We start from the raw sequence: 27,158 nt of genomic DNA, 5'->3' as shown, positions 1-27,158 counted from the left end.
CAGTGGCAAATTGAAGCACACATGTAATTTGCTCTCCAGAATGACATCAATAATGATTCTAAAGCTCCTACTATGGCTTCTACTATGAAATAATGTGGGGCCTCCATTTGAAGAGTGTTAACAGGTATGGAGATGACCAGAAGGAGCAATCCTGAAAATATCAAAACTTTCATATTTCACTTCTGGATCATTTTATATACAAACCCAAAATTTATTTATTTATTTATTTATTTATTTATTTATTTATTTTTTCTTTTTTAAATTTATTTATTATTATTATACTTTAAGTTGTAGGGTACATGTGCATAACGTGCAGGTTTGTTACATATGTATACTTGTGCCATGTTGGTCTGCTGCACCCATCAACTCGTCATTTACATCAGGTATAACTCCCAATGCAATCCCTCCCCCTCCCCCCTCCCCATGATAGGCCCTGGTGTGTGATGTTCCCCTTCCTGAGTCCAAGTGATCTCATTGTTCAGTTCCCACCTATGAGTGAGAACATGCGGTGTTTGGTTTTCTGTTCTTGTGATAGTTTGCTAAGAATGATGGTTTCCAGCTGCATCCATGTCCCTACAAAGGACGCAAATTCATCCTTTTTTATGGCTGCATAGTATTCCATGGTGTATATGTGCCACATTTTCTTAATCCAATCTGTCACTGATGGACATTTGGGTTGATTCCAAGTCTTTGCTATTGTGAATAGTGCTGCAATAAACATACGTGTGCATGTGTCTTTATAGCAGCATAATTTATAATCCTTTGGGTATATCCCCAGTAATGGGATGGCTGGGTCATATGGTACATCTAGTTCTAGATCCTTGAGGAATCGCCATACTGTTTTCCATAATGGTTGAACTAGTTTACAATCCCACCAACAGTGTAAAAGCGTTCCTATTTCTCCACATCCTCTCCAGCACCTGTTGACAAACCCAAAATTAAAAAAAAATTCATTTGGCTGGAAATCTTGTCAGTTCCCCCTTTTGTAGTTTTAACAACTATTAAAGAGGAATTTAACAAAAAGGAAGAAAAAAAGTTTTTTTGCTAGTGACATTTTACTATATTTCAGTTCTTTGATTATTAGTCAATAATCAAATACTGTTTAATAGCATTGTTTTAATAAGCAAAAGCTTAATTCTCTGAGAATGGTAAAGAATAGATAATACTACTAAAAAAGAAAAGAAAAATTGTCAGAAACAATAAGCTGATTAGTATGGAGTGTCTAAATTTTCCCAGCATACAAAAAAGAAAATTAATACATAAATTAATTTATGTATTAATTTCTTTTTTTAAGTATTTTGAAGTTTTTAAAAATAGGAAACAGAAAACTAATGTTCATGTTCCATATTAACTTCCTACTGAGCAAAGGTCTCTGTGGTCAAGACACCTTTTTATTATATTGTAGGGGAAAGAAAGGCAAAGGTTTAGGAAAAAAAGAAATTTTTCAGCACTTGGAAAATTATCTTCACTGTACTTTGTATTAGGCATTAGGCAGAATTTTTGTTTCCTTTCATATTTTACACCTTTCTTGTGAAAGATAGAAAATGAATTTAGCACTATATTGGGGGGTGCGTTTGGGTATTATGTAAATATCCAAAGGATAAATAAAATTCGAGTTAAACTTACAACTCTGTGCATTGGGCTTCAGTTCAGGTAATAACATGACAAGGGAGAGAAGAAGAGAGCAAGGGAGAAGAGTCATGGAAATAAAGCAGAAACTTAGGAAGGAATGAAGTTACAAAAGAAAAAGAGAGGAAGAGAGCAAAGAGGAAGAAAACAAGACAAAAGGAAGAGCAGACAGGTGTGATAACAAGTTCTTTTATAAACTGCAGCAAAATCAAGAACGATTTTGTGGGAGGGCAGCTCAAAAGGTAGTTACACAATGATGGTCAAACCACCCATAATAAAACTGCCTGAAAAGGTTTTGCTCTCCTGGGTTGAAAACTGTAGCCTGTTTAGGAAAGGAGGATGTGATGAAAGTATAAATGAAAATTTCATAAGCAGATGGGGATTTATGGGGCCAAATACATGACTAAGTTTTATGATGCACATAATTATGCAACAGAAATAATGACTTGAGTAAAAAAAATAATTTGTTGGACCAGGAGTAATGGCTCATGCCTATAACCTTAGCACTTTGGGAGGCCAAGGCAGGAGGACAGCTTGAAGCCAGGACTTTGGTACTAGCCTGGGCAACAAAGCGAGATCCTGTCTCTACAAAATAATAATAATAATAATTTAAAAAATTAGCTGGATATGGTGGCACACACTTGTAGTCCCAGCTACTCAGAAGGCTGAGATGGATGCATCATTTGAGCCCAGGAGGTCGAGGCTACAATGAGGTATGATGGTGTCACTGCACTCCAGCCTAAGCAACAGAGACCCCATCTCTTAAAAAAGAGAAAGGAGAAAAGAAAAAGCATCGTACAATACAAGCATTTGCCATTTCCTTAAATACCATATTCTAGGTAAACTGAGGCCCACACTTGTGTTGTTATGTAACACTTTGAAGACAATTTCAGTAACAAATTCTAAGAGTTCATTGATACTTAAAATTAATTACTAAGACCCTTCCACATTTATTAGGCTTTTGTTTATGAGGTTATTAAATCTCCTTTTTAAAATCAGAAAGTTTGAAACTTACAACTATAATTTCTGGTGATTTAAGAATTCATCCAATTTCTGGTGATCAAGGATTCACTCAAGATTCAAGAATCTAAATATCAAAAATTCACCACATCCTTTACAATATCTCACTATGACCTCATCCTTGATTCATCCTTTCCTATTTCCAGTCTTTCTAAAATCATCACTCTAACTCCAATGTCTTTCACATTTCAAATTCCTCTGAGTGTTTGATGCTGTATCTACAATAATGCTGAACAGCATATATGTTTAGTTCTTTGTTTCAAATCCTGCTAAGAAACAGAACATATACAAATTTTCTTGTATTACTTCCCCTTTTCCACCTTTCAAAAATGACTTCTTCAACTCCTAGAGAGAGAAAATAAAAAACAAATAAACAGAACACAGGGCTTCTTTCTTTATGGTCTTCTAATACGTAGCATACTTCTGTGTTGAAAACACTAGGTGTTTTTCAGTGAAACACAGACAACAAGCTCAGTACCGGGATTTCTGTGCATTGGCGCATTTTATTCTTATGAGAAGGAAAGTTTTCACGGTTGCCATTTTTTAGGGAGGCAGTGATCTGCCAAGTGCCACACAGCACAATGTTGGAGGTGGAATAGAATTCAGGTCTGGCCAGTTCCAAAGCCTACATCCTTGTGCATCCTGCCTTCTCCTTATCTTTCTAAGACGTCCTAGTTTCCTTTCCACATTCTGCCCACAGGCTTCTGAGAATAAGGTCCTCTAGGGAAGGTACCAGGTTATACTAATCTGTGCTTTGATACACTGACTGTCAGAGTAAGTTCACAAAATAACCTGGGAAAGAATAAAACGAGTCGAAGTTTCAAGTTCATGATCAAGTTCCTCTTGAGCATTACAGAAAGTACTTGTTTCTCTCCTGGTTAGGTTTCTAATTGCCTAAACCAGGTCTGTATGCTCTGAGAACTGGGCACAAGAGGGAAGCAAGTTAGAGGGTGAGAAACCTGGTCATCTAACGGGTCTTTGGGCTTGCTGGCCTTACACCTGTGGTCTTGAATTTGTTGTTTCGTCATTTCCACAAACAGGATGTTCACCCTGACTTTCTGCAAAGGAATCTCACCTATTGATCAAACCACAGAATGGCACAGACTTTAAAATTATGGGAACTTATCTTTGACAGTTTCTGTTCTAAAATGTATAAGCAAATCTGGCTTGGTGGAGCCAGAGGCCATAGAAAAGAAAAGGAAGGAGCATTCCAGATATGGAGGACCCGATGAGGAAAGGATCGCTCTTGATATCTAAATGTTTTGTGACATTTTCAAGTTTGTAGTCCATTGATTGTAATGTTCTTGCATTGCTCCCACCAGGTGTTTTTCAACGAAGTGCTAAATTTTTCCTGGCCGATTCCAAGAGGAAACCTTCAGGTAGGTTTAATACAGAAGATTAAGACTGCATTAAGACTAAGTCTGAAATGTTCTGCTACCAATTAGCCCTCTAGTATTTCTGTAAGCCTTGAATTTTTGATGCGATCAATGACACCAGTGGAGCCATCTTCTGTGGAGTGGTTATTAAAGATACAAAAATCAATACAAAGATGATACTTGGAAATCTATATCACAAGATAATGAATCACCATGAGAGCAGACTAAGAAGAATGTCAGCAAACCAAACAGAAGGTTTGTACATAACAATTTCATGCCAATAGAATTTAAGTTAAATTTTGCATGAGACAGAAATCTTCATGCTACACTTATGATACATTTGCATGACAAAGTTTTAATAAGGTTAAGTCACAAGCCTAATCAGACAAATACTTCTAGTGTATTCAAAAAGGAAGAAGAAAAAGAAAAAAAAAAAAAGAGTGAGGATTGAGATGTTCAAGACTGAGCCAATAATGCCATGGTTTAACTTTAACTAATGACAAAATAGCATCAAAACTTTCTCTGTCAGTAATCCTCATTCAGTTTCTTTTAAACGAAACATTATTTGCCAGCACCTTAAGTCCGTAAGTACTGATTGTTATTGGAGCTGTGTATTGGAGCTTCAGAGAATAGTCCAAATTTAATTTGAACTGAGGATTGATTTCGTTTCCTTCAAAGGAAGATTTTTTTTTTTTCCTTCCAAAATTGAGCTGGTGCATGACTTTGCAAGCTCATTTTGGTTTTCTCCTTGACACAATTGTAAGTGACATAACATTTATGTGTTTTGTCCTTAAGGGACATCACAACATTGCTAATGATGCCACAAATGACTGGGAGCTGCTTTTTGGCTTTAGAGATATGGATTCCCTAAGACATTTTATCATTTGCTGCCAGGAAAAGCAAAAATCAGCAAGCCTGCTGTAGTCATAGTCACCAGTCCACTAAACCATTGTATATTTAATACAGACAGAGTTTTATGCTTGAGATTTCCCAGTTTACAACTATGTAAATAAAGTTTTATAGACAGAGATTAAGAGAGGGTGTGTTTTTGTGTATGTTGGGTGTGCAAAAGCCATAAATGTTTCTCTTTTCTTCTGTCTCTAGGCGCATATGTGAGTCTCCCCACCACTGGAACGCTTAAGTGGCTGCTGTTATGGAAGGTCAGGCTCATAATCACTGCATATTAAGTCCTTAACAGCAATGTCTGGTTCTCCATTAATCTGTAAACTTACTGATTTACCGAGAGATGTCTTTGTTTTTCTCCACGGTTTTTCATCTACTTCTCACCCTGGTGCCAATGCAATTTCCAGAAAATGAAACAATGATTAGTTTATGCTATTGCATATTAAGTTTGGTTTTCTCTGTATTTACATTGCATGTTTCAAAGGTTAACTTAATCAGCTGTGAGTTGTTATGCAGTTAGTCAGAGTGGAATTCCCACAGATTTTTTTCCGCAATGTATCACATAACAATAAGAGAGCTAGAGACACCTTGTGTAGTTTTAACAGGTCTTTGCAGTTTTACTTAATTTGTTTCCCTTCCCTTTTACCCCTGAGGCTCCCAAAGCAAATGAACCATTCAGGAGCATAAAACAAGGGGAATTAGTTTAGACTTCAATAAAACACAGACCTCTTGCTGGCAATATCTGCCTTGATGTAGAATGTCTGCATTTTAAAATATTGCTGTGTCTTGATTGTCCTGACACCTCATGATTGTCCTCTTGAATTTCCATTGCCTGGGGAACTTCAATACTCTCACCCTGTTCAGGTCTCATACTCCTTCTCAATGGTGCTCATACTTCAGCTTCCATATCTTCATCTGCAAAATCTACTCAACTAATGCATGAATATACTTAGCAGTTTCCCAATAGTTCCAGAATTGGGATTTAACTTGGATAGTCTCTGATATCTCTTTTAGGTAGGGTGAAAAATATATAAAGTGCAGGAAATGCTATTCTTACAGGCAGGCGATTCAAAAGTGGTATTTAAAGAAATGTATTTTTGTAGAATGAAAGATTTTTACCTCTTATTGAAGCTATGAAAGTTTTTAGCCCTTACAAGTCAGTAGTCCTGCTTGTTTGGGGATGGATTTTCATATGTTGAATCATATTATTTATTCATTTACCAACAACTAATGATGACAAGCCATGTGCTGGATGCTGACGATACACTTTGTATCAGGGCAGTTGAGAGAAAGGTGTTCAGTAAAATCATGTAAAGCTGTTTCTCCCTTGAGAGTCACATTTTAATTGCTTTTGTGGGGAAAAGTTGGTGTCTTTAAAAGTTGGGTTAGTAAACAAATCCAGACCAGATAAATGTCTAAACCTGGGTGGAATAATCACACATTATTTTTAATAGGTGGAAGAAATGAGATGCATAGTAATTATTTAAGAGTAAAGTCTTTCCTAATGAGCTAAATGATAAAAACTTGAATCCCGTAATTGGACAGATAAGTCGTAAGGAGAAAGTTAGGTTTTCGCACAATGTATGTTCACTGGATAAAAACTGACAAAGTCTTGTTGAAATAAGCTGGGGTGGAGGTGGGGAGGGATGGGCTAGATCCCTTTAAAGGGAAAGCTGAACAAGAAAACAATCTTCCATACACTAACATGAACCAATGGAGAGAAGAGAGAACCCAGAGAAGGTGTATACTACATTACATGAATACAAAATAGTTTTTTAGATTTATAATTTAATTTACAAATCTGAAAGACAGATGTGTTATTTTATAATGCCCTGTCTTTATAATGTAATATTCATATATTTTTCTAACTTCTATGAGATAAAATAGAGTCATTTTAATTAACAAAAAATTAACACATGATGGAAGCAAAGAGAAGAATTATTCAAGAGTTGCGCATAAGACTGTATAGGATTTATATTTGTAAACAAGCCCAGAAATATAAATACTTCTAGGCTTCTATGAGTCAATGCTTGACCAGTCCTCTTAATGGCAAAATCTCCTACTGGTTACTTGGCTCTCATGAATCTAAGGAACTGGGTGAAACCAAATATTAGATGGTCCAATTTTAGAGAAAAGAAAGCAGAATAAAAATGTATTAAGGCAGAGAGAGTTTAAGTTTAAACATAACCACATGTGGTGAAAACAGAAAAGGGCTAGAAAGAAATACAAAAAAAAATGTTAGCAATGCTCTTCTCTGGCATAAACAATGGCTTTCATTTTCTTCTTCGTATATTTTGATATTTACAAATTTTCTACGATAGTATTTCTATCATAACCAGACAAAAAGAAATCAATGAAAAGTGCAATCTAACTGTTGAAATTACTGCTATATACAAAATGAATACATTTCACCGTTGGTAATGCCTTTGACTCTAGAGGAAAGATGATTTCCATAGAAGGACTGTAGTATTTTATATCTAATTAATTGGGAAGGCTTTGAGCAAAGTCAGAACTTCAGATCCTAGAAGCTGAGTATAATAAAGATTTGAGGAACAAGAAAAAAGGTATGATCAATGGAAGATCTTCCAGACAGTGAGGGCTATCTGTTAGCAAGTGTGTAAGAACATGAAGTATGTGAAAACAAGGTGAGTCTTATATGAAAGTGAATAATAAATGAGAAGAGATTAAGAAGTAAACTGGCCTTAAATTTGAAAGTAAAGAGCCATGAACAGGATTCTGTATTGTGAATGTCAAAATTAAGAAGCTCCACTGAGAAATAAGTTTATAGAATGAACAAAATCAACCTAACTTACAGTCAGATTGATTTTTACTTTGGGGGGACTCTAAGTCATAAGCATTGGGTCTGTTTTATTAACACTATAGCTTTCCCTTTACTTCCCGGAAAAAACACATATAATGCTTTTACTTTTCATAATTCACTTGCTTGCTCAAATATTCATTGATTTTTCTGAATCTGTAGCCCATCTGCTTGCAAAACATTCACTGACTTCATGGGACTAAATAATAAGTATTGGTTGATGTTAATGTACATACATGCAATAAAACTGTCAACTCAGTCATCTTCCTGGTATCTGAGCATATAACAAAAGCATCACTAGACAGTGAGACAGCACTGTGAGAAAGGTAGTGTACATAATGGAAAGAGCACAGCCTTTGGCCTCAGAGAGATGTGGGTTCAAATCCTGGCTCTGCCGCTTGCTGCTTGTTAATTTCATCAAAGTAAATTTCTCTGCCTATTTCTTTATCTTTAGACTGGGGTCAATACTTCCGTCTAATATGAATTTTGTGAGAATTAAATGACATATAATAAATTAAAGCATATAATAGAATGGCAGGTACACAATAAACTCTCAGTACCTAATGGTAGTATGATTATTGTCATTGGCATACTCATGGGTTTTCAACACAATGCAAATTAACGTTTCAAAACCAATCTCAAATTTTGGTTTTCCTTCTGTGAGTCAAATTTTGGATTATTAATAAGAGAATGATCTCATTTCTTTCTCAGATGGCAAATGGTTTATTCTTAGACCTAGGTATGGACTCATCTATACTCTCCAGTCTCTCTCTGTTAAAGTCACTGATACCAGCTTTCTCAACTGGTTCACTTTGAGCCTGGTTAGAAACCAAAAGAAAGCAACTTGATGGATTAACAGGGAGAACTAGGGAAACTGAGCCATTGGAGGTGGAGTGCTTATGCTTGATAAGCCTCAGAGACTCTGGTTTTCTATTCAGAGAAATTGTATCACTCATATAGCTTTGCACACAAGACCAACATTTGGGTCTTAAAAGCCATAACTGAGCCAAGCACAGGGTCTCATGCCTGTAATCACAACACTTTGGGAGGCTGAAATGGGAGGATGGCTTCAGCCCAGGAGTTCGAGACCAGCCTGGGCAACATGGTGAAGCCTTGTCTCTACAAAAATACAAAAATGGTAGTACATGCCTGTAGTCCCAGCTACTCGGGAGGCTAAGGTGGCAGGATCACTTGACCCTGGAAGGTCAAGGCTGCAGTGACCTGTGATTGCATCACCTCACTCCAGCCTGGGTGACAGAGTGAGACCCTGTCTCAATAATAAATAAATAAAGTAAAACAAATAAAGGCCATAATTCAACTGTTGTAATTGTAGTTCTCTCTGAAGTGAATGAATTTTTTCCACTCATCCTGAAATTCTCACTGCTGCTATATAAGAAGAAAGCTTCAGACTCTGGCCACACTGGGGATTTTGGTGGGATGCCTATCGGCACTTTCACTGAATGTGCAAGAGTGAAAGACTTCCTAGGATTCACCTGCCTTCATAGTGAATTACCCAGCCCCTTACGTTATCCCTTTGTCTTACTTTTAGCGATCAAACAGCATATTACACAGACCCTGGATAACATAAATCCATAGTATCACTGTTTATTTAGCCCCCAAAAGCACTATGTATCCAAAGCATTCATTATTAAAACCACATCTTTGATGCCACTTATTCCATCAGAATTCCTATAAAATTCATAATTTATTATACTGAAATGAACATATATGTATAGTTTTTCTGGTGCTAATATTTAGTTTTGTATATGTTAATTTTACTTCTATAAATAAACTGCAAAGTATAGGGGTCACACTTAATCTTCTTTTCATATTTCTTTGTTGTGGGAAAGTTTTGGGTGTAATACAGACCCTCCCCCAGTGAAATTAGTTAAATGACAAGAAAAAAAGTCTCCAAATATCTAGTGGGTAAGAATAAAAGTTAAACCTAGCTTAGACTTTTTTTGTGACTTAAAAACTGTTGTGGAATATGAGGAGGGTCCAATTTAAACTAACCCTTTCATTGTTTTTGTTTGTTTGTCTTTGTTTTTTTAATAGAGACAGAGTTTTGCCATGTTGCCCAGACATGTCTCTCAACTCCTGGGGTCAAGTGATCCTCCTGCTTTGATATCCCAAAGTGCTAGATTACAGGGATGAGCCACCACACCTGGTCACGATTCCTAAAATGATGAGATCAGGGGGTGTAGAGGCTGTATTATTTCATTCTCACATTGCTATAAAGAAATATCTGAGACAGGGTAATTTATAAAGAAAAGATGTTTGGCCGGGTGTGGTGGCTCACGCCTGCAATCCCAGCACTTTGGGAGGCTGAAGTAGATGGATCACCTGAGGTCAGGAGTTCGAGATCAGCCTGTTCAAAATGGTGAAACCTTGTCTCTACTAAAAATACAAAAATTAGCTGGATGTGGTGGTGAATACCTGTAATCCCAGCTACTCTGGAGGCTGAGACAGGAGAATCACTTGAACCCTGGAGGCAGAGGTTGCAGTATGTAGAGATTAAGCCACTGTACTCCAGCCTGGGCCACAGAGCAAGACTCTGTCTCAAAAAAAAAAAAAAAAAAAAAAAAGGTTTAATTGGCTCATGGTTCCGCAGGCTGTATAGGAATCATGGCAGGATCTTCTTCTGGGGAGGCCTCAGGAAACTTACAATCATGGTGGAAGGTGACGGGAAAGCACGCCACCTTACATGGCCGGAGCAGGAGGAAGAGAGAGACAGGAGAGGTGCCACAGACTTTTAAACAACCAGATCTCTTGCGAATGGTATCAGGGGAACAGCACCAAAGAGAGGGTGCTACCCCCATGGTCAGATCACCTCCCACCAGGCCCCACCTCCAACATTGGGGATTACAATTGAACATGAGATTTGGATGGGGACACAGATACAAACCATATGAGAGGCATAGGCATACATGTAAGGAAAGACAAATAGCAGAATGTTAATTTGTGCATGTTAAAAACTGCTAACCATTTTTGTTGCTTGGAAGTTTTTTTCTAAAAATCAGCCTTTTTCTTTGAGGTCCCTTCATCCATTTCTTCAAGTTGTATATCAAAAATTTCAGTCAGAGAGATGCTAATTACTCAAGATGACTCAGGAAGTTCACATGCAGATTTGGGACTAGAGCCCAAAAATGCAATCCCCGCCATGGATTTTAAACAGTGACAGTTTCCTGAAATGCTAGTTATAGGTAGTAGACATTACCCATTTATGCTTCTTGCACTATCATAGCAAATAAAGTTTATTTATATCACAAAGATGCCAGAGAAATTATGCTGAAATATTTTAACATAAAACAATTCTGAATTTCTGAAGTATTACCCTGAAGCACTCTCTTAATATCTAATATTATCCCTTCCACAGTAACTGTTACTTGCCTTGGTCTCAATATATTATACACTTTTAAGATCTACTATGTTTACTGAATTATATTTTTAAAACAGGGAAAAGAAAAAAAATTCACATAGGAATCATCATAGGGAATGGTATCTATTATAACAACTTTTTTCTTTCAATAAATAACCAATTATTAATATATGCTCTTCACCATATCACTTCTACTTTGCCAACATTTTTCCCTTTAAATGATTTTAACAGTAAAATTTACTGTTGACTAATATAAAAATTATAATAGTATGGTTAATTGTAAAAAGATCTAACTTCAGTTTAGGTCTTATATCTCATTCTCATTAATAGTTTTTTAAGTAGCTCAGCAGATAACTCATTTAAACTTTAACATGCCATTTTCCACATTTTAGTTATTAAAAGAAAATATAGCTATAATAAATTATAGCATTTTTAATAAATACCTAAATTACATATAATAAATGATATCTCTACTTATGTCAAAATATCAATTTCACATATTTTCATCTTTAATATTACCTTTGGAAATAGAAGAGTGATATATCACTATGTAAATGTAAATAGGATAGTGACTACGTTTTGAAGATGAGAAAACTAGGTCAGAGAATAGTTAATGACCAATTTTGGATTGAACCCAGGTGTTCCAGGGCTGTATAAGCCATCCCTGGGTGTTATTTTCTTTTATCTAATTTGTTACCTTACTTCTGAAAGAAAACTAGGGGATGGTAGAATTGAGAAATATGTTTTTGCTAGTGGAGGAGAGGGAAATCCCATGATTTAACAGCGTGGTAATGTTTCTTAGAAGAGAAGGATGAACATGAGTGGCAACATGGATTATTGGCAAATCTACTGGGCAGATGAAGTCATTAGCCCTATATAGGCTCATTAAGTGCTAATGGTGATCATAATCATCCGTTTGTGATTTGGAAAAACTGTGCCTGCATCCCCCTGAAAGGCTTTTTGTTTTGTAGGTTCCTTTTTATTCTGCTTCCTGAAACTCTATGCCAATTGATGTTTGCATGTTTCTGAAATGGTGACAAGCCTTGTAATTGATTCTCCAACTACGCTGCGCTGTGCGCCGAGCTGGCAGGCACCCCACTTTCAGGTCACTTTACACGTCACACCACCTAGAGCGAGCCAGGAACCCATTCAAAGGGCAATGGGATGCCAATTATTTTCTTTCCTGGCATTTACGTGAAAATATAGGCGAGAGCCTGCTAAAATGGAATTGAGAGTTTGGTTCCCTTAATAATTCCTATAGCCTCCAAGTTGGTGGACTATGGAGGAATTCAGAACCTGAAGCAAGTAAGGTGAGGAGGTTGAAAATAGAGATTTAGCCAAACAATCCGTAAAGTGAGGAGATCAAAAAATAGAGCTTTGTGAAGTCAGCAAGTTTAGTGCTTACTAGGTGCCAGGCAATATTTTCAGCATTTTACATCTACTAATTTGTTTATGCTATGCCACAACTCTTGAAAGTAGGTATGACAATTTATCCCATTTTGCAAATAAGAAATGTGGAGCCAACAGCCACATAGCTGGTAAATGACAGAATCACACTTTGAATTTAGGTTGGCTCTGAAAGCTAGGCTTTTAATCATTTTGCTATAGGTGGAATTAAAGATTCTGTATGAGTCCACTTTAATATAGAATTCATAGCTTCTAGGAATGTATAATTACTTAGTAATAACCAGGAAAGCAAATGATGACCATGATTCAGAGAAATAGAAATGTGAGGCCATCCTCTCTAAATCCCTTCATCCCACACTTCCTCATCTAACACCACCACAGGATATTTTGTACCTTATCCTACTTCTACAAAGGAATGCATCCTAATAATTTCTGGCTTCATTTATGAAAATAGCTACCTTAATTGATCTCTACTTGCCTATGTAATTTGTGATGTCCAAGAATACTCCAAGGCAGAAAAATGCCTAAGACCACTAGCATAATTTTGTAAGAAATCTAGATAGGTAGACAGCCAGTCTTAAGCAACATACAACGAATAACCCGACCCATGGAGAGAGGTAACCCATTCGTGTAGTTTCTTCTTCTCTCATCTCCACCCAGGATCATGATTTTATCTTCCACGTTTAATAAAAGATCATCCAATATCAGAACTTAGAAAACCGCCAATAGATAAAGCAAATACATTTAGGCAGTGCTTGAATTCATAACATAATTGAAGCTATTATGTTTTATTTCGAAATTAATCATTTACCTTATGAGTCTACGTAGGCTCCATACTCTTCAGAACCATTTGTGAAGTTTAGAGTAAGTGGTCTGTAACCTAGAAGGGAGACAAACAAAGCCACAGTTCAAATTCAGCATGAAAAGATTATCAATGAAATTGAAAATGCATTAGCATGTGCATTTTTTTTTATTAGATTCAAATGATGAAGGCATTTACCAATTTGCAGATACAGAGAGAACAGAATTTAGGTGAGATGGATATTAGCGCTTGTGTCCCTGTGTTTTAAGTATCAGCTCAGACAAAAAAGCGAAAAGATCTAAAATGATTCCTGGAACTGAACAATGTGACTGAACCCAGAGCGGGGAGCAGGCTGCCACCCACCTGGGGAGACGGGTTAATAAAAAGATCAATTGCACTCTTATCTTGTTAGTCATTAGACAGCCCATTGATGCCACCTGCTTACTTTAAATGTAAACGTGCAGGCCAACCATTAGAAAGCTGCCACCATTCTTCGGAACCCTGTTTCTTTCTGGTTTAGTGATGGGAGTGAAAAGGCCAAACTCTGACCCTTAGGAACTGAGCATCTGTTCCTCCAGCAAACGCAGATGTGAGGGCAAATCAGAACGCAAATCTTTACAGGCAGAATAAATGAATAGACCAAAATATGAGTAGTTTATAGAGTTAATATCAACACAAACTGAAAAAAACATTTTACATGTAAAAACATAAAATGACTCAGGGGATTTACTCTCCTGTTAGGTAATTACATCCCTTAGATCTGCAGTGGCCATATATTAAATATACATTTTGTTTGTTTGCTTTACTGGTCTTTGTGAACCACTGACTCTTTTTCAGTAGTCAATTGTTCTTTCCCAAAGTATAAGGAAAGGTTTACCTGTCTCGCATTAGTATCAGTTGCCAGTGATTAAAAGGTTCAAAGGTTAATGTTACATATTTCCTAAGGCAAAGTAAATACCTGCTCACCATTGGTAAAAAGGGATTATTATACATTGGCAACCACTATTGTCTACTTCTCTCGGCTTCTGCAAACTCCAGCTACAAGTGGGTCTCCGGGCCTTTCCTTGTTCTCTGACACTGCCTACCTGGGCATCAGATAGACGCCTGATAAGAACACTCCAGATCATCCCACCTTTGTAGCAGATAAATACCTATGTTTTCTTTTAACAAAATGAGTATATTAATTTATCTCATTTATTTTTATAGTATACATATTTATTATTTATTGATTATTACTATCAAGCAATATTTGGCTAACAAGGGGTATCTTTCTACCTGCTTTGAGCATTCCTATTCTAGTAAAAAATATTTTGCAAGCAATAAAATACTAATTTAGGGTAGGAATGGTGAGATGCAGCAATCAGTTACAATTTCTCAAAGCAGTGAGATGGTGAAGCTAACTTGTGGCATGTTGACTCTTTACTACTCTCCTGCTCATTTTACATTCCAAAAGTCAAAATATTATATGTAGGTTCTGAATGCTTAAAATGTATTCCTAACTAAGCAGTGTGTAGGTGGCTGGATTTCTATTAGTGGGTTTCAAACCAGCAATAGAAAATTAGGCACTGTCTCTGATCTAAAATAGGAGTAAGGTTAATCAAGATATAACTACCTATTGAAAATATCATTCAGTAACTTTTTTTGGTTGTTTGTTTTGAGGTGGAGTTTCACTCTTGTTGCCCAGGCTGGATTGTAATGGCATGATCTTGGCTCACTGCAACTTCCGCCTCCTGGGTTCAAGCGATTCTCCTGCCTCAGCCTCCTGAGTAGCTGGGATTACAGGTGCCTGCCACCATGACTTGCGAATTTTTTGTATTTTTAGTAGAAATGGGGTTTCACCATGTTGACCAGGCTACTCTCGAACTCTTGACCGCAGGTGATCCACCCACCTTGTCCTCCCAAAGTGCTGGGATTACAGAAGTAAGCCACCATGCCCGACCACCATTCAGTAAACTTTTAAACAGCAGAATTCCCAGATAGGCTAACCATTTATACATTTATACATTTGAGAGTATAGATTAGTTATTAGTTGTTTCTTGAATTCAAAGAGTTTGTAAAGAATATGCATTTCTTACACTTGGTTACATGTTTAAATTACTGCTGAGAGAGCAAGAGAGTAGGTTTTTGGAGACCAGTAATTTTTAGTTTGTCAGCATACTGTAAGTTTGACATGAATTGAAACAGGGTAAAAAACTACCTTGTGAATGCAAGGAATAGCCTTTGCTATCTATCAGATTTGTGAGTGAGGCTGTGAAACCTGGTCTTAAAATGGTAGATGGGAAATTGACCTATTTTCTTCTACAATGTGACCTTCCTGTCCTACTCTTCTGAGGGCTCATGGATAGGTCCTTGTTCTTGGCAAATCAGCATCAAAATGACAGTCATTGGATGCAGTCCAAAGCAAATCTGACTAATACTGAATTGTGCTCCTGAGTACCATGTTTTATTGTGAGGGTCCAACATAACTATAAAGGTTCTATGACAAGTAACAAACGAAAATTTCCTAGATAGACTCTTTTAGGTTTCACACCGCTCTTGGTTAATTAAGTACATTTATAGCTGGGGATAAAACCTTAGGCTATGGTTGAAAATGCTCAAAAAATAAAGTAGCCTTTCAGTTGTTTTCTTGCCAATTTCTTTATTTCATGATTAGGTAATAGATGTAATATTAACATTTCAAATAAATGGTGAACATTTTATTGTGTAATTTTGTGAAAGAGGGATATTTTCATTTGTAATAAAAAAGCTCATCTTTGTAGGAGGAATTAACACTGGCTATCTAACTATGTCCGTTTTAAGGAGACAAAGGTAATTGAGTAATAGTTGATTTTTGAAGTGGTGGTTATAGCTTTTGAACTGATAGCCAGACTTCTTTTAAAAAGGGCTTTATGTTTGAAAATGAAGCATTCAAAGAATTTTTAATATTTTCTAAAGAGCTTAGATACATTCGTAAGGTTCAATGAATAGCATAATGAATAATTCCAGCATTTTTGGAAGTTGAGGAGGGAGGATTGCTTGAGCCCAGGAGTCAGAGACTAGCCTGGGGAACATAGTGAGACTCCATCTCTATAACAAATGTAAAAATTAACCAGGCATGGTAGTGTGCATCTATAGTCTCAGCTACTTGAGGCCGAGGTGAGAAGATCACTTGAGCCCAGGAGGTCCTGCAGTGAGCTATGATCACACTACCGCACGCCAGCCTGGGCAACACAGTGAGACCCTGTCTCAAAAAAAAAAATGGAATATTATAATCTGGGAGTGGTGGCTCATGCCTGTAATCCCAGCACTTTGGGAGGCCAAGTCAGGCGGATCACGAGGTCAGGAGTTTGAGACCAGCCTGGCCAACATAGTGAAACCTTGTCTCTACTAAAAATACAAAAAATTACCTGGGCATGGTGGCACACGCCTGTAATCCCAGCTACTCAGGAGGCTGAGGACTGAGGCAGGAGAATCACTTGAACCTGGGAGGTGGAGGTTGCAGTGAGCCAAGATTGCGACATTATACTCCAGCCCAGGTGACAATGCGAGACTCTGTCTCAAAAAACAAACAAAAAAGCCCCCAAACAAACAAACAAACAAAAATTGAATATTCAGTGTGGGCTAGAACTTTCATAGAAGTAAGTTTGTACTCTTAATTGAGGCCTTGTATTCTGGGATGGGGATATTAGACATTAGGTAATCGATTAGGAACACTGATGATGTTTGAGCAGGGAGTAAATTAACCAGAAATCCAATTTAGGTAGATGAAGTGTATGCACTATAGATCAAAACAAGGGCTGAAAATGGATTTATTCAATAATTAACCTAGCAAATAATTTTATCAATATTTAAAATTTAATAGTACTATTTTCAGTAGCAATAAGCCATATTAATAATATGCCATGTTCATACTATAATAATATTTAATAATAGTACTAAATTTACTAGTAACTAGTATTAAGTAGTACTATTAGGTGCTGAGGCTACAGAGGTGAACTAGTTGGTAAAAGTCTCTGATGTCATGGAGGGAAGACACAAAACATCACACAAACAGGGATTGAGAGAGGGGGGAGAAAAAAACATGTGTTATGAATGTCTAACTCTAGAAGAATGCTTCTTGTTATGTTTAAGCTTAGTCTAAAACTGTGAGGAAGATAGTAGGCTGTTGTTACAGTCCAGACAAGAAAAAGATTAATGAGAACCTAGGCTAGGCAGTAGCAGTGGGAATTAGAAGGAAGAAAAAGATGCAAGAGGTATTTCAGAGGCAATCAATAGGAATTGGCAATTGCTGAGACGTGCAGTAAGGGAGAAGGAAGAGACGTAGATAAATTAGAAACTTGGAGCCTCACAAAAGAAATTGGGTTGCTATTAACAGAAATATGGATGTCAAAAGAAAGAACTAGTCTGACGGGTAATGAATTTGGGTGTGGTGCATTGTGTTTGATGTGTCAAGAAGTGTCTTGGAGATGGCAGTAAGTAGCTGGAACTGTAGGATTATAAATTAGGGGAGAAACTAGAGCTAGAAATTTTGGCATCCTTCCAATGGATAGGGTAGTTAAAATCTGTGGGATTGTCTAAATTCACCAAACATAAGGAAGCCTGAGAGTCTCCATAAAGGTGGGAATTCTGGGAAATGGCATAATTAGGAGAAAGCTCAACCAGAGTTAAGGCGAGTAGGAATAATGTCCAACAGTTAAGTACTGATTCCTACGCAATCATCCTGCACAGAGCACTTCACAGAAGCTAATTTACTTGATTTTCACAACGTCTAGGAAGTAGTGATAACTACAGGAGGCAGCCAAATGCTTAGGGGTGGGTACCCAGTGAAACCCCGTCTTCAAGCCGAAGACAGTTTAAAGCCTGAAAGCCAAGCTACAAGTTAAATCATCAGACTGTGTTAAGAACTTGTCTTCCTGTTTGGTGTGCTTTCTCCTGGTTGATCCTCACCCTTCACCTATTTTACATATACCTACCCTTTCCTAATTGGTTTTCTACACTGTCATGCCCACCTTTGAGTGGTATCTTCGCTTTAGCCTTTTTTGCATATTGACAAACCAGTCAGCATGCACTCCCCATCCTGTGCCTTTAAAGACCACAGACTCAGTTGGTAGAGGAGGAGACGGCCTGACTTTGGGAAAGAGACGGCCTTTTAGAACCATTTTCATTGCTCAACAAAATTCTCTGCCTTCCCCATCCCCATGTGACCTCATTCTTCTTGGACACCGGACAATAGCTCAGGACCCAGTGAGTGCGGGTACCAAGAAAGGCTGTCACACCATCAGCGGCAGAGGGCAGCCACCTCACACGATGAGGCAAGGGGCCAACTGAGTTGCTAACACACTGCCATCTGTGAATGGCACAACTAAAGGAGCACTGTAAAACCTCCTCTGGGGCTTCGGAGTTGTGGGCAACCTCACATGGGTACTGCTGCATTCCCCTCAAGGCGACACACCTGACCTGGCCATGGGCCCTGCACAGAGTTTGCTCCTGTGTCGGCACCCGGAGTGGCCAGATTCTGCACTCACTTGTTCATGTGCTCCCTCCTGCAAGGGGTTGACCTTGGCCTGCCTAATAGAGGGAGTATCCCTGCCGCGAGTCCAGTGAAGGGGCTGAGAAAATCCTGCATCAGTAGGTTTTGTTATTAACTCTACTTCCTAAATTAGGAATAAGAGGGACAGAAAGATTGCTAAGGTCACACAGCCCAGAAGTGGTGGAGTCAGGATTCAAACGTATAGTGCTCTGCCTCAGAGTTCCCATATTTACCAACCACGCTGTAATACCTCTTGGGTAGAATGAGTGACTTTGAAAAATAGGAGTTTGCTGTTAATAAGACAGAAACCCTACAAATTAAAGTTAGTAGTTAGGCTTGCAAAGCGGTTTTCCATGGGCACAGAGTTAAACTTGGCAGTGATAACAATACATGAGAAAACATGAATGAAAAACGGGGTTTTGATATTAAGCAAACGACTATGTGCAATATAATTTTGTTACACTTGGACAAGTACAAAAGGTTCTCTGGGAGTTTTATGGGAGGTAAAGGGAGTTTCTATCAGCAAAGTCTACTTTGAGAAAGTGACATTTAAACAGAGACCTAAATAATGGGTAGGAGTTAGCAAGGCAAAGAGGGAAAAGAAGAACACTCCAGATTTGAGGGCCCTTAGGCAGATGGAACTTGGGGATTCAAGGAGTTTAAAGAAATCTGGGGCAATGATAAGGGAAAAAACACCCTAAGGATTTTGGACTTTATCCTAAAAGTAATAGAAATATATTGAAGTGTATTAAGCAGGAAAATGACAAATAATGCCTCAGAGAGTTTAAACTGCCCAAGTTCATATAGCTACTAATTGAGCCGAAAGGAAACCCAGGTCATTCTTGCTACAAAGTCCTTTCTCCACCAAACCATGTTACTGTCCAGGGCTGAGCTGCAAAATGTTTACTGATCAGCTCTCTGGGGAAAAAAAGCACTGATTTGTAGCATTTTCTGATATGGTGGTTTAAATACTATACCTAGTATTATTTACTGATATTCATCATATTAGGTGCTAATGTGAAGTCACAGAATGCAGAATCGGGAAGAGAAAGTCTATATTGTACCGTTATGTGGTATTTCAAACGTGTTGATATAATGGATAAAAACACCCTCAGCAACACAGAAAATAATACAATGTGCTAGAATAATTAGAAAGTGATGAATGTGTGTATTTATTACCTTTGTTTTAAATGTAATTCTTTAATTCTAAATTTATGTAATTATTAATAGTGGTTCTCTTGGGGAACAAACAGCTTGCCAAATTCCTGAAAATTTAATAATGGGATCTCCTGAGCAGGTATAAGTTGGAGCCAGAACTCCGTTGTTACCATCTCAAAGAGCGTTTTTTGGGGTGTACGTTTTTATCATACTGCTTTGTTTTGGGAGATGGTTCCAGGAATCTTAGATAAAAGCTTGCTCGTGTCTTTCTACACATTTCATTGTGTTGATCATGGGGCATATTCAGTGAGAAGGAATGGATACAGCTTTTTTTTTTTTCTTTTTTTCCCCCCCCAAACAGGCTGAGAATAAAGAGAGAGGGGAACTCCCGGGAGGCAACGCTATACAATGGCCCCCGTGGGGACATGGGTGACTAATAGCAGGCATTTGTGGCCGACTCCTCATCTTTGCACACAGTCGGGAGTGCAAGTTTCTGATTTCAAATACAAGTTTATAACTTGAATCAAAGCTAAATTTATATTCTCTGTACACATTAACTTTCAGTTCTATTATTGTCATGCAACCTCCTCTTTAGGAAAACCACTGGACCCTAAAATAAAATGTTCAGAAACATGCAAATGAAAACAGCTTAAGTTCTCAGACTTTGGCAGTGCTACTTGAGTTTTACTGTGGCCTCAGAAGGGACAGTCATAATATTTTTCTGGCTGTCTTGTCTTGAGTTATAATTTGAATCTCCATAAATGATAATAGAGAGGGCAATTATCAAAGAAATGGAAAGGGCAATTATCATTGAATTGAAAACACATCACACATCCAACAGGATGAATGACTGAGCTAAAAACAGATTTTGTGGATCTTGCAACTGCTCCAAAAGAACTTAATGGAAGCAACTTCATCTCCCCACCTCCTCCAATTAACCAGATGACTTTGGATCTATTTTTCTTTTTTTTTCCTGGGATGATAACACAAAGCCTGTTAATCTAATCTGCCTGAAGACTGACACTACTTAGGACATGTAAATTTATGAGACTAAACCAGTTGCTGTTTGCCTAGTGTGAAAAAAAGCTTTCCTTTTTTTTGTAAAAACAGTAGAGAAAAATTAGTTCTCTCGTTTGTACATTTGTGATTCCAGGAGACTGCAGACACCCGTCTCATCTGTTCTTAACCTTCATGATGAATCTTTTTAAGTGAGGCAGAAACAGCAATTTTGTTCATGAGGTTAAATAATAGACTGGATAGTGAAATTCCCCTAAAAGACTTTTGTCTTGGTTGGATAAATTGAACAAATTACAATCCAAACTGTAGGCATTAGTTATCATTACCACAAATATGAAAGAAAAAAGGTAAATGTTTATGAACACATTTTGTTAAGAATTCTTGCCGTCCGGATTTACTATTGTAAGGAGTGGAATTATAGACATTCTCTGGAAGGGGTAAGGTGTGGAAAGAAAAAAGGAAAACCCCAAATCACTTTTGTCAGCACCTCTGTATAGGAAAAATAGCTGTGGCATGAATGCCAATACCGTATCTGCTAAAGAGATGAAGCCCTATATAATTGGATCCAATCAGGTCCTGACAGGGGACAACAAGAGTTTCTCCTTTTCACATAAGTGAGGTTCACTGAGCAGACCAGTCCCTGGCATACTGATCTTCTTAAAATGGATCATGGATCATAAAGGAACTAGAAGTGGAAGGATGGAAAGGCTCAGATACATTTATTGTATATTGATTTCATCTGGGCCTCTGCTTTCCCCATATTGGTTCTTCATGCAGGCTATCACCTCCCATTGAGTAATACATAACCAGACTAGGCTTGTTTACCTGGGAACAAAGAGCCATCAAGTAATCCCAGCACTTATGGCTATATGCTTAGTCACAGAGCCCAGACATTATGGTAATGGACAAAAAAGCGAGGAAAAAAATAGTTCAAATGAAAGAAGGAAAAAAAACTAATATTTACTAACTACCTTTTGTCAAGTATGTTAAATAGATGTAATTTGAGTGTTGCTACCTATCTGGTATCAAACCTGTTAGTGAGTCTTATATTTGTAAGTTCCCTGTAGAACAAATTTTGCCATGCTGTACTGTGATGTCTTCGGCAAGTACATTCTCCTTCACGTTGGAGGACTGAGCTGTGCCTGTCCTGTGCTTCTTTGGTGTTTTGCTGATTGGAGAATTGAATATATGCTGTACTGTCTACCTGCCAGTAATATGCAACTTTAGTGCTGAATATTTTCCTTTTGAAGACATATGATTCTTTTATATTTTTTTGAGATGGAGTTTCACTCTTACTGCCCAGGTTGGAGTGCAATGGCGTGATCTCAGTTCACTGCAACCTTCGCCTCTGGGATTCAAGGGATTCTCCTGCCTCAGCCTCCTGAGTAGCTGAGATTACAGGCATCTACCACCATGCCCGGCTAATTTTGTATTTTTTAGTAGAGATGGGGTTTCTCCATGTTGGTCAGGCTGGTCTCGAACTCCCAACCTCAGGTGATCCGCCTGCCTCAGACTCCCAAAGTGCTCGGATTACAGGCATGAGCCACCGCGCCCTGTCTCAAGATGTATGATTTTTTATTCATCATCCTTTTTTCTAGCTTCCATATTTCCCAGGTTCCAGAGAAATGTTTCAGTGTAAGAAATATTATTCAACAGTTTTTGCAAAACAAGGAAACAGACAAAATTTCTGTTCAATGTATCCACTATTAATTTATATAAATATGTGTGTCTACCTATAAATTAACCAACTTGAATTAAATATATGTATTCCCAATGTTTTGAAAAAATGGATTGTTATATTTATTAGTTCATCTTCGCTTATAAGTTTATTTTAAAATACTAAACACTCCAAAAAACAAATAGTGGTTTCCCTTTTAAAATTTCTCAAACTTCCAAGTGTTTTGAATTCATTGAACTCTCGACAATCACCATCTGGTTGATTAAGTAATTTACATTTGGACATCCTCACAAAGAGATTGGGGGTGGGGGAATTCCCCTTGAATTCTGGGAAGTTGTTCTTTGGACATGATGTTTATTTCCTCTGATGTCACAATTTCTCTTGATAAACGTAAACATTTATTTTTAACATGGTTGTTAAAACTTAGTCAATATTCAGTTCCAATTCTTTTGCCAGTTACTGGTGAAGCGGAAAGGTCAGTTTATGGGTCATTATACTCACAGATTGAATGTTGAGTTAGTAAAAAGTAAATGTAATATTATTTTAATACTTTTTAATGTGTTTGGAAATGTAAGTGGAGTTTTCGAAAAACAAAAACTGGAAAGCTGTCTAACTTAATACAGAGTATAAGTAAAATAAAATTCATGTCAATAAAGTTTACCTATCATTAATATTTTTGGGGACTGGTACATTTTTATTAATTGTGTCCAGTACTTTTGTTGAAACCGTTTGTCACCTGTATTTAATTCTCACAGGAGTCCTTTGCAGTGTGCCTTGTTGTCTGATTTCACAGATTTTACAACTCAGAGAAGTTAAAACATTTTTCATGTCACACAGCAAGCAAACAGCAGAGCAGGGCCTTGAGCCCAGCCCTATCAGATTCGAAGGCCAGTGAATGACCACCTGCAGCTTCCCAATTTTGGTTGCAAGGTAGGGCTGGTCGTATATTTTGTGCTTTCCCAGACAGCTGCAGTTAAAACTGCTTCATATGAGAGATGATACTTATCCTAATTTTTTATATATTTAAATAAATCATAATATCAACATCTCTGCTTGTAATCCTCCCTCACTCCCAATTTCTATAACCAAACATCCGAGATGTTTGTTTCCTACAGTTTTGTATTCACTGGGCTCATTCACTTAGTCACTAGTTCACTCATTAATTCAACACATATTTATGGTGCCCTCATCAAGTACCAGACACTCTTGTAGGCCTTAGAAAAGCAGTTCCTATGGTAAAGGAGTTTACATTTGGGTAGAAGAGAGAGACAATGAACACATACCGATGGACATATATAAAAACAAGCAAAGTTGGATGGTGATAAATGCAGTGAAGGAAAATAAAATAGAATAAGTACCCAGAAAATAATAACTAACTTTCACTGAAAATGCATTACATGTGTGACACATTGGTCTAAGTACGTTACAAAGATTAATTTACTTAATTCTCACAAAACTCTATGTGGTTAATACTGTATTTGTGGTAGATCAGGAGTGGCATCAAATTATTTACTACTCCTCTAATAGACATTGAAATGTGGAGTCTAATTCCTCTCCCTTTGAATCTGAGCTGACCTTATTGACTCGCTTGATGCATAGAGTGGGGTGGAAGAGATAGCATACTAGGTCCTAGCTTAGCCTTTAAATGGACTGGCAACATTGCCTTGTTCTCTGAGAACCCTGAGCTTCCATTAAAAAGTCAGACCGAGGCTTCCATGCTGTGGGAAAGCTCAGGCAACATGGAGAGACCAGGTGTCAACAGAGTCCCAACATAGCTTCTAGCCTACAACCAGCATATGAATGAGTCATATTGTGGGGCCAGCCCCCTGAAGCCTTTATATGACTTCAGTTCCTGCTGCTATCTGACTGCTCCAGAATGATGAACCCTGAGTGAGAACAACCCAGGAGAGTCCAGTCAATCCACGGAAAAGTGAGAGATAATAATACATACTTCTTTCAAGCCATTAAATTTCAGGGTGTTTTGTTATACAGCAAAGAATAATTGGAACCATTATAATTTTCCTTTTACAAATGAGAAAACCAAGGGAAAGAAGGGTTAAATAATTTCCTTGCCAAAGGGTAGAATCTGAATTCCAACCCAGACAGGCTGTCCTGCAAGCATCATTTTAAACTCTCCCCCAAACAGCCTAACCCCTAGAGTGAGATCAGCTTTCACAGGGCACTCCTGACTAAACTTGGCAGTTGCTGACTAGTTCACATTTTATGTTCTTCATTGAATCACAGTGGTTAAAACTCAGGGCACACTTCTATTGGAATATAATCGCTTTCTCAAAGGGACCTTGTGGTGTCCTTGGTCCGGAAGTATTATGTTGTCTATGACCTTTTGTGTATTGGAATCTTAAGAAAAATAAGGAGGACATGGAGGAGATTGACCTGCACTAATCTATAATCCTCTCATTGTGTTGTAAAATTATGAGAATTATTCAAGTGAAATAGGAAATTGCATGGCATTTTGATTAAATAAAAGAAAAAGAGTACAAAGTAATTCTCTTAAATTAAGAGCAAATAATTGTCACAAAATCAAATTTCTTGGCATACAAATATGTTACATCCCTTGTCTAAGGCAGATAATTTATATTGGGATGGGAAAGGAGTGACCGGATGTCTGTAGCCTGATAGCATTAAGCAGTAAGTTGTTCAGCCAGATGTTCCTTCCTTAGCAAGGAAGGACACATAACTACAGGGTACCAGGCAAGCCCAAAGTACATATTTCCACAGACATTTTTTCCTCAGGGTATTTACAGTTCAGTTTAGCTCTTTCCACATTGAAACTCTGTATACAAAACCATAGAATGGCCCATGATAGCTCAAAGGAAAGACGTTTATAGATGCTGCACATTCCCCACACCGCCCCAAGTCTTCCAAGGGAAGCTCCTGGTACTCTTGAAACTTTCCTGTCAGACGATTATACAATCCAGTGCCTTTTCCAAGCAGGAAATATGATGTTCCAACGACAACTTGACCTCCTGTCTGAAAATGGGTCGGGGAGGGGAGCGGCGCCGAGGCGGGGGCAGGAAGATGAAACAGGCATGGTCTCAGTATACTTAATTCATAGACCCAATCACAAACACAAACAAGTTAATTTTGTTAAGAACACATGATAACATTTCACTTATGACAAAATCCCAATCATTTATTCTCCTCTGGAGTACTTCTTATGCATCCTTGAGTTTTTAAAAGTTCAAGTGTTGCATAAAAAAATCAACATAATTACAGAAAACAGTCCTTAAACAAGAATATCCTGTTTTGTTTCCTGCATACGCACTGGGGTGGCTCATCTGAATCCTTGACAACATCCAAGTCGAAGAAGAAGAAAACATCAAGACGGCTTGCTGATCAAGGATTTTACATCCAGCTCTTCAGCGGTCGGGTTGTTGGCCCCATGTGTAAGCCGACAATCGCCCTATTGTTTACTTTCCAGTCAGAAAAGCGATGCTGCCTTTCTTCACTGCGTATGGTCTCCATAATCCTAACAGTCATGTTCACTCAGCAGTAAGCCCAAATATATGTTTCCCAGAGGAGTTTCAAATACATGAGATAGATTAGCATCTCTGTGGCTTGATGCAATCTGTGACAGATTCAACAGCAATAAACATTTTAAAGTGTGGTCAGTACTAAATTATTTGTTGAAGAACAATTTTGTTCCCGAGGTAGACAAAAATTAGCGATAACTTTTGGGTAGTAAATACAGGGGCTGAGGGATAATACAACACCCCCGAACCTCTTGCCCTCCCGGCATTTCATTCTGTTTAAAGAGAGGAAAAAAGCCCAATTGTGTGCTGACGAATTAGAAAACTTCATGAACATTCAAGAAATACACATGCCACTACAAATTAACCATTAGCAGGGCAAGGTATTCATCCTTTCTGTCAGATTCTGTGGGAAGTATGCCTTATTAGCATTGAAGCCCAAAGAAGTCATCTATCAGTCCGCATTCACTTATGCTACAAAAAATAACAGCCTATTTCAGTTCTGGAAAAATAAATAGCATAGTTCTTCCCATCCTCATTTCAATCCTAAAATTGAAAATCACCAAATAAAATTCTATTTCCTCTCTGCTTCCAGTTTGTTTCTGTGTTTACAGCGGAATGTGGTTTCGCATTTTAAATCAGTTCCATCATAACCCTGAAAGTGATCACAGGGCTGCTAATTCTCTGTCTTCAGTTTCCACCCCTCCTCCACGCTACCACTTTGAATTTGAATGGGACCAGAAGATTCTCTAGGGGCCACGTTTGTGGCCCTTCAGCGACAGCCTCTCTACTTCTTTCAGCTTGTTTCCTGGCATGGTTCGTGGGGATTTGTGGTGAGTGGCAGCTCTGGAATCACTTTTCATTCTGTCAGGTTGTGGTTAGGCTTAGTGGGGTTTCTTTGTTATACTGGCCACTAGTAGTCAATTCCCTTGAAAATATCTGGTTTTCTCCTTTTCTCTTAAAGAAAAAAA

The 27,158-nt window shown here is 37.8% G+C and overlaps 1 protein-coding gene across 23 annotated transcripts in view; it reads right to left on the bottom strand.

Moving 5' to 3' along the window:
* Nucleotides 1–27,158, bottom strand: part of ADGRL2 (adhesion G protein-coupled receptor L2) — a 684,472-nt gene that overhangs the window by 532,966 nt on the left and 124,348 nt on the right. For all 23 annotated transcript variants that reach the window (XM_017962855.3, XM_021925156.2, XM_031654066.1 and 20 more), the window contains one exon: nucleotides 13,344–13,412. The gene's annotated coding sequence lies outside the window, so the exon portion shown is untranslated. The remainder of the gene's footprint in view (nucleotides 1–13,343; nucleotides 13,413–27,158) is intronic.

Source organism: Papio anubis, chromosome 1, assembly GCF_008728515.1.
Source record: "Papio anubis isolate 15944 chromosome 1, Panubis1.0, whole genome shotgun sequence".
Taxonomy (NCBI): Eukaryota; Metazoa; Chordata; class Mammalia; order Primates; family Cercopithecidae; genus Papio; species Papio anubis.
The sequence above is the reverse complement of the archived record's forward strand: the minus strand, read 5'-3'. Positions and strand labels throughout refer to the sequence as shown.